This window comes from Quercus suber, unplaced genomic scaffold (genome assembly GCF_002906115.3).
Source record: "Quercus suber isolate HL8 unplaced genomic scaffold, Cork oak 2.0 scaffold_108, whole genome shotgun sequence".
NCBI lineage: Eukaryota > Viridiplantae > Streptophyta > Magnoliopsida > Fagales > Fagaceae > Quercus > Quercus suber.
In genome coordinates this window covers 68,278-85,764 of record NW_027069573.1, presented here as the reverse complement: position 1 = coordinate 85,764, position 17,487 = coordinate 68,278, and positions in this window count along the sequence as shown.

Here is a 17,487-nt window from a genome sequence, read left to right as displayed (position 1 = left end):
AGTACCGATAAGGCCTCTGATGGGACAGACAACCAGAAGAAAAGCAAATAGACGACCAACAGATGGAGGCAGGAGATAGGAAGATGAAAACTATAAAAGAAGAGCTAGTAAAGCCAAGGAGGAGAAAAAAAAAAAGGGGAAGACATGGAGGCCTCCTCGGCCACAGGCCGAGGAGCATTCCCCTATTTGTAAGGAAACACTTAGTATTTTTTGTAAGGGAAAGTTTGTGCGTGGTGATCAACGTCCAGCACCTAAGCCTGTCAGCCCACTCTCTACAAATTTATTGTCTGGGCTTGTTGGGCTGAAAACCCAACACTCAATTCAAATTGAGTCCCTACATCTTAATATTTAAAAAATGATGTAATGAGATGGATATTTCAAGCATTATCTTAGTATTTGGTGTTCATCATTGTGAATATGAAGTCTTTTTGTCTTTAGTAAAACTCATTACTCACTAAAAAAAAAAAAAAAATTAAGCATTATCTTAGTTGTTCATGTCAGTGAAGAAGGTTTATAATATAAAAATGTGCATTGATTTCTCATCCATAGTATGACATTTATTTTCTCATGTTAACATTGTGGATGTAGAAGCTGTCACCTTTTGAGTTTATTACTGGAAGAGCTTGATCAGGAAGTAGCAGCATTACATTCTTTTAAATTTGGGAAGTGGCTATAGAGATTTGGGATGGAGAGGGCTGCCCTTTGAAGGCAAGTGATAGAGGTGAAATATGGTAGTGAATGGGGTGTCTGGTTTACTAGCCCTGCTAATGGTCCATATGGTGTTGGCTTGTGGAAATATATTAGTCAAGGATGGCCTTCTTTTTCTCGCCACATTCTATATGATATTGGGGATGGGTCTAGGTTGAAATTTTGGCAAGACCATTGGTGTGGTGAGACTTCTCTTGCAGTCAGCTATCCTGAATTGTTTAGAGTTTGTTGAGACAAGAAGGTTAGTGTGGCTGAGCTTATGAAGCTTGATAATGGAGTTCTTTTTTGGGATGTAAGTTTCTTTAGGGGAGTGCATGCTCGGGAATTAGAGGCACTGGCTGGTTTCATGGATACCATTTGTGGTGCTTCGGTGAAAGGGTTTGGTGAGGATAAGATGTGCTGGAAACTTGATAGAGAGAAGGGCTTCCTGGTTAAAGACTATTATAGTCTCTTAGTGGGCTCTAATGACTATTACTTTCCTTGAAAAATTATTTGGAAATAGAAAATTCCTTCTCGAGTAGCTTTCTTTGTTTGGACTGCTGCTTTGGGGAAGTGCTTAACGATTGACAATTTATGAAAAAGGAAGGTTTGGATATTGGATTGGTGCTACATGTGCAAGTGTAATGGTGAATCGGTTGATCATCTTTTTCTTCATTGTCCGGTTGCAATGGATATGTGGGCTATGGTGTTCGGATTGTTTGTAGTGAGCTGGGTTATGCCACAATCTGTAGTGGGGCTTTAAGCATGTTGGCAAGGCAGATTTGGTTGTCATCGAAATGGATATATATGGCTGATTGTTCCCCACTACTTATTGTGGTGTCTTTAGAGAGAGAAATAGTAGGTGCTTTGAAGATAAGGAGAGATCAAGATCAAATTTGAAGCTATTTTTCTTTAGAACTTTAATGGATTGGTTGGCTACATTGCGGAACCAATCATTTTTATCTTTTCTTGATTTTTTAGATTCTTGTAATTATTGTTCTTGATTGTTTGCCCCCTTGTACACTCCCTGTGTACTAGGGTGCTCCCTTTTTGATATCAATAAACTTATTACTTATCCAAAAAAAATAATTATTCACCATGAATCCCTTATTTCTATCTGGTTTCTAGCTCATTTTATCCTCCCCAAACCCCCTTACTAAAGAGCCATAAATAGCATCCATAAAGCTCGACATAGCATCCAATTCCCAAACATGAAAACCCTAAAGAAACTTACATTCCAAAAAAGGACCCCATTAGTATAGTTCACTTACATCCCAAAAAATGACCCCATTAGTAAACTTCATACACTTAGCCACACTTGCCTCTTTGCAGCAAAATCTAAACAAATCAAGAAAGCGGACAAAAAGAGGTGTCTCCCCACACCAATGGTCTTGCCAAGACTTCACCCTCGACCCATCACCAATATCATACAGAATATAACAAGAAAAAGAAGGCCATTCCCGACTAATATTTTTCCACAAACCAACACCATATGGACCAAAAAATAGACCAGTACACCAACCACCCCATACAATCCATATTTCACCTATATCACTTGCCTCCAAAGGGCATCACTTTCAAGCCCAAATCTCCATGGCCACTTCCCAAGCAAAGCCTCATTAAAAAATCTTACTTTCCTTATCCCCAAGCCACCTGAAGAAAGAGGAGCACAAACAATAGCCCATTTAACTAGGTGAAATTTAGGTTCATTAGCAACCTCCCCTATTGGAACTATTTCACTCTTATACACATTGACTTTCAATCCTGTTACCGCCTAAAAACTAAGTAACAACAACTGAATATGAAGAATTTGCTCCACATCTGCACCGCAAAATAGGATAGTATCGTCTGCAAACAATAGATGAGAAACACGTTCCCCACCATCCCTCCTACCCTCAAGATTAAAACCACGGATCAAACCAGCTCCCTCCACTCTTCTCAACATCCTACTAAACACCTCCATCATAATCCAAAACAGCATGGGAGATAGCGGATCTCCTTGTCTTAAACCCCTTAAACTACCAAAGAAATCAATTGGAGACCCATTAATCAAAACAGAGAACTGAATCATGGATATACAAGAACGGATCCACTTACACCACTTCACTCCAAAGCCCATCCTATTCAACAAATACAGCAAAGCCTCCCAATTCACACAATCGTAGGCTTTTTCCATATCAAGCTTACAAATGACACCAGGAACCCTGCTCTTCCCTCGGCTATCCACACACTTATTCGCAATAAGAACCGAATCAAGTATTTGTCTCCCACCCACAAAACTATTCTGATTCTCAAAGATCAACTGATCTAAAACCACTCTCAAACGGTTTGCCAAGACCTTGGTCAAGATTTTATACACACTCCCCACCAAGCTAATAGGACGAAAATCACTAATAATAGAGGCATCGTTCTTTTTAGGAATTAATGCGATGAAGGTAGCATTAAGGGATTTTTCGAACTTGCAATGATGGAAAAACTCTTCAAAGACCGCTAAGACGTCTTTCTCCACTACCCTCCAACAATGATGATAGAACGCCATCGTAAACCCATCCGGACCTGGAGCTTTGTCCCCATCCAAGTCACTTACAACTTGTCTCCTCTCTCTCAAACTTCCTTTCAAGCCAAACCCTCTCCATATTCCCAATACGATCAAATTCCAAACCCTCTCCTTATTCGTAATAGATAATATTTAGAAGAGCTAAAGAAAGGTGGGATTCCATGTTATGCATATATCATTGAGGGCATGATGTATGAGGCTTAGTAAGATATCCAGGATCAAGTGGTGGGTTTGTAAAAGAAGTTATATCAGGAGTCTGAATCTTGGAGGCCCACTATTAATGGGTTAGAGTTTGCTAGTCTGGATGAATCCTATCAACTTTCACTAGAAAAGGAGTTTGAAAAGGAGATCATTGCAGCTCTTCGGGAGGCTAAGGGTGATAAGGCTCCTAGTCTTAATGGCTTTACCATGGCTTTCTTTCAAAAGTGTTGGTGTGTGCTTGAGAGGGATGTTATGGCTTTCTTTGCAAACTTTGATAGACAAAGCATCTTTAAGAAATCTCTCAATGCCACCTTTTTGTGTTTGTGTTTGATACCCAAGAGGATCAACACGATTAACATTAAAGACTTTCGTCCTATTAGCCTTGTGGGTAGTTTGTACAAACTTCTATCAAAGGTGTTGGCTAATGGGCTACCATGTGTGTTGGATAAACTTATATCCAATTCCCAGAATTCCATTGTTGGGGGAAGACACACACACACATTACCCCATTTATCCTCTTCTTCCTCTTTAATTTTAACCCAATCAAATTATTATTTTAATGTGGTGAACTAAAAAATCTATTTCATTTCACCACCAAATAAACCAAATCCTAACATATTGTATCATCTTCTTCTATTGTACTTGTAGTGTTGACCTTCAACAGTTAAATTCTCAGTTTTGATCAATGGTACCCCCTTTGATTTCTTTGGTATTTCTAGGGGTGTTCGTCAAGGGGATCTATTATCCCCACTTCTTTTTGATATTGTCATGGAGGCATTTATTCGTATGTTGGATGCGGCTATCAATTTGGGTCAGATTTCAGGTTTTTCCAGTAGTCAATTTAGCTAGTGCGTCGTTGACAATGTCCTATTTGTTGTTTGCAGAAGATACACTTATTTTTTGTGATGTTGATTCTAACGATATAGATGTTTTGCATGGGATTCTAGCCAGATTTAAAGCGGTTTCAGGATTAAAAATTAACTTGGGAAAGTCAGAATTGGTTCCAATTGGCGATGTGCCTAATATGGAGGAATTAGTGGAGATGTTGTAGGTAGTCCTCTCTTCCTTTGAAATATTTGAGTCTTCCGTTGGGTGCTACATATAAAGAGGAGCTAATTTGGAATCCTGTTTTGGAGAAGATGGAGCGGGCGTTTAGCTGGATGAAAAATGATGTATTTATCTAAGGGGGCTAAGTTAACTCTTATTAAGAGCACCATTTCCAGTTTGCCTACCTATTTTCTCTCTCTTTTCCTTCCTATGAAAGTGGCTAATCATATTGAGAAGTTACAGAGAGATTTTCTTTGGAGTGGTATTGAAGATCTGAAGGTGCCTCTAGTGAAATGATCTCAAGTTTGTACGCCGGTGCAAAATGGTGGGTTAGGCATCAGGCATCAGGTATTTGAGAAGATTTAAGTTTGCCTTGTTAGGTAAATGGTTGTGGAGATATGGAACAAAGAGAGACGCCCTTTGGAGGAGGGTCATTGAGGTGAAATATGGGGATAGTTGGGGTGATTGGTGCACAAAACTAGCATCAAGGACATATGGTGTTAGTATTTGGAAATTAATTAGAAGTGGTTGGTTAGCTTTTTCTAAATTTCTTCAGTATGACATGGGTGATGGTACTAATGTGAAGTTTTGGGAGGATGTATGGTGTGGGGATTTTTCTCTTAAAGAAGTATTTCCAGAGTTGTATAGTATTAGTCAGGCAAGGGAGGCTTCTGTGTCGGAGGTCATGCGTTTCTCTCATGGGAGGATTCATGGGGACATCTGGTTTTGTCGTTCGTACGGGATTGGGAGGAGGAAGCGTTGGATTTGTGTTGGGGTATTCTTTATTCCACAAGTGTACGGGCTTTGGTGCTAATAAGGTTTGCTGGAAACTAGTAATGAGTAAAGGTTTTGAGGTTAGAGCTTTTTACCACGCTCTATCCCCTCCTTCTGGCATTTCGTTTCTTGGAAAACGATGTGGCAATTGAAGATTCCTCCTAGAGTAGCATTCTTTTCTTGGAATGCCGCTCTAGATAAGATTCTAACTACAGATAATCTTCGGAGACGTTAAATGGAGAGCTAACCAAAGCTTATTCAAAGATCAAATTTCTTGAGCTTAAGGTGATTCAAACTAATGCTAAAGTAGAGCGGGTTTCCTCTAAGAAGCTTGATGAAGTGCTTGCTCATCAAAAACCTTTCTCCGACAAAAGCGGTTTGGGATACACCGAAGAGAGCAGTTCGAGTGCCAAAGTGTCCAAGGATATGAAGTTTGTGAAAGTTAAGGAACTAATGGTGGCAATCACTACTGTTGAGAAAGTAAAGGCAGAGAAGAAGCAGAATGTGACTGACCAACGGTTTTTGATTAAGCCTCCTAACCAATCAGTGCCAAAGTCACAAATAGGTCCGAGAACTCAACATTTCTGCCACTACTATGGAATTTAAGGACACACCAGACCAAATTGTCATAAGTTTCAAGCATTAAAGAATGCAAGTGCTCAAAGGTCAAGAAGAGCAAGAAATGGCAAAGGGAATTGGACTGTTAAGCAATCAAAAGGTCAAGAAGGTGATCTCGGAATGAGGGATGTGATGAAGATGATTGATGCATTCACCACCTGTTTGACAAGTTTTACCAAAAGGTTTGAAAGTCATAACAATAGTACCCAATCCTCTAGGGATATCACCCCAAATGCAAGTGTCGTGTGGGTGAAGAAGGGTACACATACATAAACATTATAACATGTCCATGCATTAATAATTCCTATGTTTTATGACATTGATTGGTTGTGTGCTCTTTGTTATCGTTCTAGCATGTGTTGAAAATTTTATTTGTTTGCTATGTGTTTTGAATGTTTTTACATTTTTTTTATCAATCTTTATTTGTTTTTGTGTCAAAAATCCAAAAACACATAAAAAGTAGAAGATTCAAAAGTTTGATCGGCATTATTGTATATTGTCACAAGCATGTTTTGCCTTGTACCTTCGTACAAATGGCTTTGTGCATTTACGAGCGTAGCTTGTTCCTTATGCACTCATATCATTGTGGGAAAAATCTTGACATCTATGTGATTGTTGTAAATAGATCTTCAAACTTGTCATAAATGATTAATTAATGGTTTTATTAATCTTGAAACTTGCATAGACTTGTATCTATATATCTTCCCACCCTTTATTTTTTTTGCTTAAAGAGCTCAACAAATGTAAATCTCAAAATGAAAAGAGATAATGAGCTGCAAAAGTTGTTGCATATACTAGTATTTGCCTAAGAAAAAGGAAAGCGACTTTTATGAAAATGTATGATGCTCCAAAAAGCCAAAAGCTTGTTCATCAAATTGAAATATCAAAAATTTCAAGCATCGATATAAAAAATGATATGTATTGATTCAAAAAGATCAAATGATATGATGTATATGAAGCCAAATGAAAAGCTTCAAAATTATGTAATCAAGTTTTGTGGGAGGTCATATATGCATACTTCTTTAATTGATATTGGTCAGTCTTCCTAGAGCTAATTGTGTATGTTTTGATTGAATTGATCATTGAAACTTTACATTAGACTAAGGACTATCTCATCTTTGGTACCCACACACATCACACATGTCTATATTCAATGAATGCCTTATTCATGTCTATATTCAATGAATGCCTTATTCATGTCTATATTCAATGAATGCCTTATTCATTTGTATGATTGTACTTGTTTAAATGTGTTGCATATGCTCAATTATATGTTGATCAAACACAAAAAGTTTTTTGAGTGTTTTAGTTGTTTTTTGAAAGTGTTTTTATTTTGAAAATTTTCAAAATTTTCAAAAACTGTGCAATCTTGTTTTAGTGACTCTGCCTTGCAAGTCAAGCAAGTCACAAGCCCCTAGTCGTGAGCTTACTCAAAAGCTCCTAGCGACTCTTTAGCGAGTCAAGCCCCCAGTCACGAAAAAGACTTAAAAATTTTCAAAAATCTAAGTTTTTAGATTTTTTGCGACTCAGTTTGGCAACTGGTTCGTGAGTGAAAGTTCCAGTCGCGAGGGTTACTCAGAATGTTTGGCGACTCATGTCACGACTTACTTACGAGTGGAACTTCCAGTCACGAAAAACACTTAGACAAATTTTTCAAATTTTGTCACACAAGTTTTTGGTGACTTGAACTGGCAACTTGTTTGCGACTCATTCTAATCGTGAAAAAAAGCGTGTTTTGTGCATTGAGGGTCATTTTTAGGAGAGTTTTCAAAAAAAAAAAATTCAGTTTTCCCTTGCATATTGTGACTATTCATTGTCTCCCTCTTCCAAACTCATCGGGTTCATTCTCAAAAACTCCATTTTTCTTCATCATCTCTTAACCAATCTTCAAGAAAAGGTATGGGTTCTCTATTTTTTGGATTTTGAGTTTTGTTGAGTTTGAAAAATATGTTGTTCAAATATGGTTTGGGTATATTTTGTTGAGTTTGATGAATGAGTTTTGTTGGTTTTGATGGTATGATGCTTATATTACATGTTTTCATGTTTGCCTCTCATCTTTGAGGAGTATACCTTGTTTGTGTTGTGTTGTGCATATCATACCCATGGGTAAATGCCTCATCGACATCTTCGTGTATTTTTTAGGATTTCACGAAAGATAATGTTTTTAGGGAGCTCATGGAATACAATGATTATAAAATGCATCTCTGATTATGTGTTTTGCAATATGCCCTAGGTTATACATGGTGTTCTTAGCGCTCGCGCCCACACACACACATGGGGCTATCCATATGTAGATTGGCTATACCTAGGTTCTGGAGGTATTGTTCTGATGTGGGACCGAAGAGTGGTGGAAAATGTGGAGGAAGCACTGGGGTATTTTTCTGTTTCATGCAAATTTAAAAATGTTGGGGATCAATTTGAGTGGGTGTTTACAGGAGTATATGGGCCAAATTTGAATAAGAGGCGTAGGAAAATGTGAGAGGAGCTGACAGGGCTGATTAGTTGATGGACTTTGCCATGGTGTATAGGAGGGGACTTCAATATAATCCGCTTCCTATCGGAAAGATTAGGGGCTGCAAGTTGTACTCGGGCTATGTATGGATTTTCTGATTTTATCTCTCTCCATGGGCTGATGGATATACCTATGGATGGGGGCCTTTATACTTGGTCCAATACTTCCTCCGCTTCTAGAATAGATCGATTTCTTTTCTCTCCACTCTTGGTGGATCACTTCACTATGCTTACCCAAAAAAGACTATTCAGGGTACTTTCAGACCACTTCCCAATTCTACTGGAGGGGGAAGTCATCGAAAAGGTAGAACTCCTTTTCATTTTGAAAATATGAGGTTGAGGGTGGAGAATTTTGTTGATAAAGTGAATGGTATATCCTACCATTCATCTAAGCATTTCATGCTTTATCTCATGACATAACACATTACATAACCAAGGGCAGCAACCACATCATCATCATAAAATAGTAACATCACATCATCACAAAGAAAACAACATCATATCATCATCAACAAGCATATTCACCATGTTCATCACCAAACTCATCATATTTCTAAAACATATCATGTACATCATCGAATTCATATGTGTGTTCATGTGATCATGCATAACTTACCTTCACTTATCTTATTGCATTACAACACTTATGTGTCATGCATTTTCATGTTCAAATGTATGTTTGGGTTTGTTCATCAAAGCACATAAGCCCTAAGTATCAATCTAACAAATTAAGCATACAAACATGTTATACTACTAACCTCTAGCTTGAACATGTGAAAATTGACTCAAATAGAACCTAAACATACATTTAAACTAATCAAGACATAGAAAAAGTCAAAGAACAAAAACTTTAGGGTTCTGGGTTGAAAATGTGTGCACATGCATAAGCATGCATATTCATGTTCGTGGAGATGCGTACACATTCATGCACATCCCTACCTAAATACGTAGTAAATAACACTCAAAGAAACTACATCTTATCTAACTTATCATGCTTCTAAACTATTTAAGTTATAAACCTAAACTACAAATCAGGTTATTAAAGTAGAAAAATAGAATAGAAACTAAAGAAATTTATAAAAAAAAAAAAGAAAAAAGGGAAGAAAATACCCCACACAAAGGACTCTTAGAGTTTGATTTTGATTGTTCCCTTTTGTCAATCTACAAAACAAAAACACCTAGGGAATTAGCAAGTTTAACTAGAGGTCTTAGATAAAAATAGATCCCAGTTAACAAAACTTTTAGTTGAGGTCATCCTCTAATTCTTTCTTTGATTCCAAGGAAGAGGGATTAGCAATGATAAGGTTCTTTCCCTTTATGGCAGGAAAAGCCAACATTTGAGGTGGGTTGCCATGGAAATGCATATGAGTAGAGGAGAAAAAAATGGAAAAATATAGATTCATTGGGGAAGAAAATGACAGAGAAAGAGAATGGAAACAGAGGATGAGTTGAAATGAACAAAGTATGGGTTAGTAGGAGAAATAACAAAGAGAATGGGAAGAGAGGATGAGTTGAAATGAACAAATGTATAGGTTAGTGGGAGAAATAATAGGAAATGGTGAAGCGTATTATAAAATAGGCGACACATTAAATGAACTAGGGGCTATATGTCTAGATAACAATTAAAGGAAGAAACTTAGAAAGACAAGTCTGTTCGCAACAAATTAGAAGGAAAGAGAAATAAAGAGAAGAGAGAGAACATAATAAAGATATAAGGACTGTTCAAAAAACCTTGCGAAGGAAAGAAAAGAAGGATTCACACGTGGCTACAAAGCACCCCACATGCTCAGAGGGCTAAATGTTGATACCCATTTTTTAAGGTTTGCCCATAATCCAAAAGCCCATTGGAAAATAAGGCTCAAGAGGCCCTTAGGAGGAAGAGTGCAAATGAGAAATGTGTCAAGGAATAAAAGCCCAAAGGCCCAACTAAAGAATGGAAGAGTAAAGCCCAAGTATAGATTCTAAAAGGGTCTAGTAAAGCAAATTATGTGGTTAAGCATTAGAGCAAAATAGGAAAAATGAATAAAGCTAAAGGTGGCCCTTTGCAATAAATAAGAAAGTAAAGAACAATGGGCCTAAAACCCAATGAAAGGCAATAGGCCTATAAAGCCCATAACATCCATATAAAAGAGAAAGATAAGCCAAAGCTTCCTTTGGTGGAAAAAGATGAAAGGGAACAAAGAGTAACAACAAGTGATAGAGGCAGTAATTGTATAAAGAAGAAAAAAACCAAACCCGAAGAGGAGACAAATGTAGCAAAGTTGCAGTCTTTGCCGTCTCATAGCCCAGCCAATGCAAGGGAAATCAAGGCCCATGGCTGACGAGATGCTGAGGGTGTGGCTTGATGGAGAGGGGAAAGATTTCATATTTTGCCGAGACCACTTTTGGGAATATTCTTTGCTAGGAAAGCATCTTTGCCAAAAATGGGAAGGAAGTAGGTGAGAGTCATTTGATGCATGCTAGAGGAGGACAAAAAGAATTAATGAGAGCCTTTATAGTTTCAAGAAGTGAGAGTAATGATGACTTCATGGCAAACTAGCTCTTACCCAAAATGGGAGGGGTTGCTCTATTATGGGGGAATGGGCTGAGGCTCCTTAGTGCGAGCGTATAAGGCTAAACGCGGGCGCGCGCTCGGGGGGGGGGGGGGTAATGGGATGGCATCCTATTGAACATGGTCAGAAGGTAGTAGGAGAACGCTCGCTTGACATGGGTAGCAAACATCACACAATAGGGATGAATGTTTGCAGCAAGAGAGAACAAGAAAAGAATAAGGGTAAAAAGGGGAAATTACATAAGTATGATTTTGGGGTATAAATAGGAACAATAGATATGAATAAGGGACACAATAACCTAGGCATTCATAAGAGAAAAAAAAAAAAGGAGCTAGTGATAGAAGAGAGAAGGCTAAAGTGACACTCGAGAGAAAAAGATGAGTAGGGTATTCATGACAAGAGTGTATAGCATGCATCACTCGGAATCATTTTCCTTCCTAAAACCCAAATGCATATCTATCTTTCCTAATATCNATAGGTATTTTGATTGTCCCACCTTGCACGTTAGAGGTTTTGTCCTGTGTTTTCATATTTTTATTTTAACTTTAATATCATTGTTTTCATGTCTGCTTTGATGTTTTCGAATTGTTATAGGCGTGGATAATAGAAAAAATACAATGATTAGCATTAATAGACACATATAAATATGTCAATTTAATTAATTTAAAATTTTGGATAAACACTTGAATTGAAACTTAGTTGAAACAGAAGTTATAGATCCAGTATGTATTCTGTGAATGCCTATTTCTGTTTAATTTGTGTGACAAATTGGTTAGTAGGTAGTCTTGCTAAGTGAACTAGCTTCATGATGTGTCCAAAATCATGATAGAGGAGGGGCTGATCTCAGGGATATCCACTGTGAAGGTGGTGATGGCCGGTGAGAAGTTGAGCTCTTAGAGTTTGGCTATGGAGGACTTGGATTTAGAGAAAGAGTGAGCTTGAGAGAAAGATATCAGAATATGTTGCTGATTTATTTGTTGGGTGGGTCAGTCCGATCCATTGAAGAATTGACCTGGTTCACTTAAGCCCAACCCAGTTTTCCAAAGGCCTTATACCAATCTGAACCCAGCTCAGTAAATGGCCCAATCCGAAAAAGTACCGAGTCCAAACCACTTCACCTTAATACTCACCAGCCCACATACATTTGTGAAGCCCCAAGTCAACGTAGCCCAACCCAAAAATTGAAATCAACAAGCCATCGACCCAAACAAATTATTTCCCATGTTTTCAAGTCATGCCCAACCCAGCCCATTATATTCCAACTCCAAATTTGATTAGGAATTAGAATTAGAAACCCTATATTATAAATATTGTTTTATTTGGAGATTTGTATAGATGGGAGTTCTGCACTCTCAAGAAAGGTTTTGTCTTTAAAACAACAAAAGTGCACATTTATTAATGTAGCAAAATTACAAATTTGATATTTAACTTTTACATGTAAATTATTTCTCAAACTTGTTCTATTTTAAGAATAATACTATTTTAAGAATAATACAAAATAATTCAATCATACATTAACTAATGTGTCAACTGAGTCAAAATATGTGAATTTAATTAACTGCGTTATTAAAACTTGTGCACGCATAATTTAAAACTTGCTTAATTAAACTGGGCATAAGAAAACCAGCTTGTGGGTATTGGTAAAGATGGCTTTAGTGATTGAATTTGGTGTTTTTTGAGGCTAGAAGTAATAGGTTTGGTGAGAGAAGAGAGTTTGATTTGGTTGGAGAGAGGACAGGAGGGTCTTTGGAGATGAAGGTTCGGGGTTGAAGAGAGGGGATAGAGAGTGAGGGGAGAGAATGGTTTCCATGGGAGAGAGTGAGGGAAGGGAGAAAGGAAGATAGTAGTTTTGCTATATCTTCTTTTTGTGTTTTCTATTTTTCTGGTTTGGAATTTTGGGTGGTTTGGATTTATTTGTGTTGGATTGGTTGGGTGAATTTGAAAGAGGATAACGTCTATTAGCCACGGAAGCCAAAAAAAAGGTCATTTTGGTCCATGTGAGTTACATCTATTTTCCTTTTATTGGTTCAGGTGGCAAACAACAAATTTTTTTAAAATTTTATTTTTGATTTACTGTTAGTGTTACAATGGCATTGAGGGATTTGAACCTAGATGTTTTTGGAATATTAAGAAATGTCAATCAATTGATCTACAAAATTCTTGGACATTAAACAACAAATTAATTATTTGAGGTGATATCTTGTAATTGTACATGGGTTATGTTAACGGATGCTATGATAATTGTTAATAAACAATATTAGACAATTTCCTATACCTATATTATAGGAAATATAAAAAACTAGAATTAAGCAGTTAATTATATTTATAATTTTTAATAGTTGTTCTGGTTTGTAGAGAAAGTTGTCTGATATTTGACTTGACATTGTATTAGGGAACTTATGGTTTTCTCTTTTTTGGTTTTATTTTAATAAAGGGAAAATGAAAGATTTTATTTATTATTTCATGTAAAGTTTTTTAGTTGTACTATTACATAGCAATTGAAATGACAATATTCAAATGTCACCACGTGCTCTTCACATGATAATAGTTTTCATGATCTTACAAACTGGAATCTAGTGGTACAGAGAATGGCTCATTGGTCTAAGTATGACAATTTTTTATAGTTGCTCCTACAAAAATAATCAGACCCATTTAGATTATTTATGCAAATTCTGAATACCCATTTCACTATTTGGAAATTTATGGGGTTTTAATGCTCTTGTTTGTCAATTCTGAGAATTAACTTAGGTTTATATATATTCTTTTCTTGTGGGCAGATTGCAAAAAGAAGAGGCACTATAAGTTCGTGTGATCAAAGCAAGTGAAGTTGGTGAAAGACTTAAGGTACTCTCTGTGTGTGTGTGTGTGTGTTTTGGGTGGGTTATTGAATTTGGGCAAGCAGGTGGCTTACATGGGTAATAAGGTGTTTTAGCTGATATTGTAAGTGTTGACTGATTTATGTAATATTGGATGTTAGGTTGCACGGACACGCCATTTTTGGCATTGTGTCGGTGTCCGACACGTGTCGGACACTGGAACGGGTACGATGTGCTTGATTCCGGTGTCCGGCGGTGTCTTTTTTTTTTTTTTTTTTTTTTTTTTTTTTTTTTTTTTCGATTCTCTGACACGGTGTCGACGCGGCTGACACACTAGCAGAAAAAAAAAAAAAAAAAAAAAACACGGATTTTACAGGTGGACTTACCAATACCATTGATTTTGTGATAACCTTAAACAATAAAGCAAGTTTAGACTCTCTTAAACTGAAAGTTGAAACGGTAAACCACATCTCAAGTTCGTCTTCTCAACCCACCCTCCCTCTGTCGCTCCGTTGCCCTCTGTCCCTCGCTGGAGTTAGATAGGGTCGATTGGCGAGTTCTGACGTCGACGCCGTGCCCTCTATCTTCTGTCCTTCCGATCTCTCTCTCTCTCTCCCTTCTGATCTCTCTTTTTTTTTTTTCTTTCTTTCTTTCACTTTCAGATATTGATTTTGGTGAATGGTGGGTGTACTGTTACTTATTTATATAAGTATAACGCGTTTTGTTTATTATTATTTTTTTTTTTCATTGCTGCTGTGGGTGCTTAGCGCCCTCTATCCTTTTTATTTATTTATTTATTTATATAAATTATAAGTTATAAATTTGTTTTTGTGTGTCCTGCTATAGTTTTATTTATTTATTAAAGTTAAATATTGTAGGTGATTTTACTAAAATGAATACTGAAATTGATGGTTTGTACTTGTAGGTGTTTTTGTGTGTCCTGCTATAGTTTTATTGATGTTGAACTTGTTATCCTTTTATGGTTTGTACTCTAAACATTTTATGTGTATTATTGTACTACTTTGGGTGTTAGTTTACTTATTTGTAGTTCTTACATAATTTAAATTCTAGGCATAAACGTATTTTATGTCAAAAATATTAAAAAATATGCCTAAATATAAAATATAATTAATTATTTAACCACCTTGTCCTCGCTGTGTCGTGTCCTTATTTTTTAAAAATTGCCGTATCCCCGTGTCTGTGTCCGTGTCTGTGTAACATAGATTGGATGATTTTTGTTAAGTTGTTTTTATTTGATTAGTTCATTTTAAGGGCTTCTCTCTATCTTATTCACACATGTGGAATGCTAAAATGGAATTGCATATTTAAAGAGATGTCCATTCTTAAAGAATATTGGTAGTAATGATGTTATAGTTATCAAATGTATTGATAACTTCTCTATGCATTTAAATTTATTGTTTGATTAGGAACATAGCTAAAAGTGAATGATTAAGGATGATTTGTTTCTTAAATTGAAGTGAAATTGTGTAAATGAAATGTGTGTTAACTCTTGATTTGTGTTTTCATGAAATTACATTATAGGTATTTCTTGTAAACCACTTTATAGCAATGGTTAAGAGTTAGATTAAAATTACAAATAGAAGACCGCAAGAATATTTAGATGGAGTCCAATAGTTTCTAAATTTTGCATCTAACCATACACACCTGGATGGAACGATTTCATGTCCATGTAAAAAATGCGTGCATACAAATTCGTGGCCTATAGATGTTGTACAGGTTCACTTAGTGTCAAAAGGAATTTGTAGGCGTTATAACCCTTGGATTTTTAATGGGGAATCATCGTCAGCAAAGACTTATACTGAAATTCTTGATAGTCATGTCCAAGAAAACTCGATAGAGTATGCCAATCTTCGTGACATATTGTATGGCATGTTCCCCATACAAGATATGACAGCTGGGCTAATGGAAGAAGTCCCTAGTGTGCACCAACCCACAGAAGGTCCTGCAGAAGATGCACTTTAGTTTATGAAATTGCTTAAAGATGCTAATCAAACTTGTTATGAAGGTTGTAAGTATTTTAGCAAATTGTTAGTCATTATGCATTTGTACCACATGAAGTGTCTTAATGGTTGGACCAACAAATCATTTACCATGTTGCTGCAATTTTTGCTTGATTTTCTTCTTTCAAATGCTATGTTGCCAAAAGATTGTTATGAGGCTAAGAAGATTATTAAGGATTTGGGCTTGAGCTATGAGAAGATTCATGCTTGTCTTAAAGATTGTATTTTATATTGGAAAGACAATGCCAACCTTGAAGCTTGTCCAAATTGTAACCTTTCAAGATGGGAAAGTAATGAGTTTAAAGGTCACAAAGTACTAATGCATCCTCAAAGAGAAGAAAAAGGAAAGCTGCAAAAATCCTCAAAATGACAGGCCATGTACTATGAGTAGTACTCATATTTCCATACAGGTTGAATCCATCAGCTGCTAATCCTAGCCTTACAATCTCCCTTCATGGATGTGCATGAAAAAGGTCTTATTTCATGCTATCATTATTGATTCCCAGTCCAACCTCACCCGGGAACGATATAGATGTGTACTTACAACCCCTAATAGAAGAATTGAAGGAGTTACGGGATGTTGGAGTAGAAACGTTTGATGTGTCTTCCAAAAAATCATTTCAAATGCGTGCTGCATTATTGTGGACCATAAATGATTTTTCTAAATATGGTGATATCTCGGGTTGGAGTACCAAAGGTTCTCTTGCATGTCCCTTTTATAACTATGATAGTTGATTTCGTTGGTTAGGATATAGAAGGAAATTTAGTTACATTGGACACAGATGATTCTTGAATGGTGATAATAAATTTCGTAAGCAAAAAAATTCATTTGATGGGCATGTTGATATGAGATCAGCTCTTATTACATATCCAGAGGGGAAATCATGTTACAAACGGATGTTATAGCCGATCATGTGTTTGGGAAGAAAAAAGTTAATTTGACCAATAAAAGAAAAAGAGGGGAGGAAGCCTTAACTATGTGGAAGAAGAGAAGTATATTTTTCACCTTACCTTATTGGGAGGATCATGTGTTACGTCATAATCTTAACGTGATGCACATTGAAAGAATGTAGTCGATAATATAATTGGCACATTGTTGAATTTGGATGGCAAGAAGTGGATTTCACTTGGAAAAGGTTGGGAATGATTAGACACATATGCCACATGCTTGCTACCATATGAATGCTAGTGAAAATGATGGTTTTTTGCAAAGTTTTAAAACATGTAAGAGCATTAGCATTGGAAAATTCCAATGCTACTCTATTTTACAATTCTAAAAAGCCACTTTATCATTATACCATACCATTTTACAATACCTCCACATCCCAAAATTCTATTTTCCTCTTTTACTCATTAAAATAATATATCTACATAATAAAATAATATATCTCAAAATTATATCTTTTTTCTCCCATCTCTCTCCTCTCTCTCACTTTCAACTTTCTTCCATCTGTAACTTCTGTTAGAGCCTTCATTTCCCATAAAACCCAAAACTTCATTCGCTCCATGACGAGCTCGTACTCGCATTTCTCCGGTTGTGGATCGTGGGTCATGGATCGCGAATTCGTGATATGGGTTTTGCCGTGCTCGATGGTTGTGATCTGTGGATCGCGAATTCGTGATATGGCGTCAGTGTGTTGGTTTCGCCGTGCTCGATGGCGTGATATGGTGCTGGGATGGCTGTGCTCTATGGTGCTGGGTTG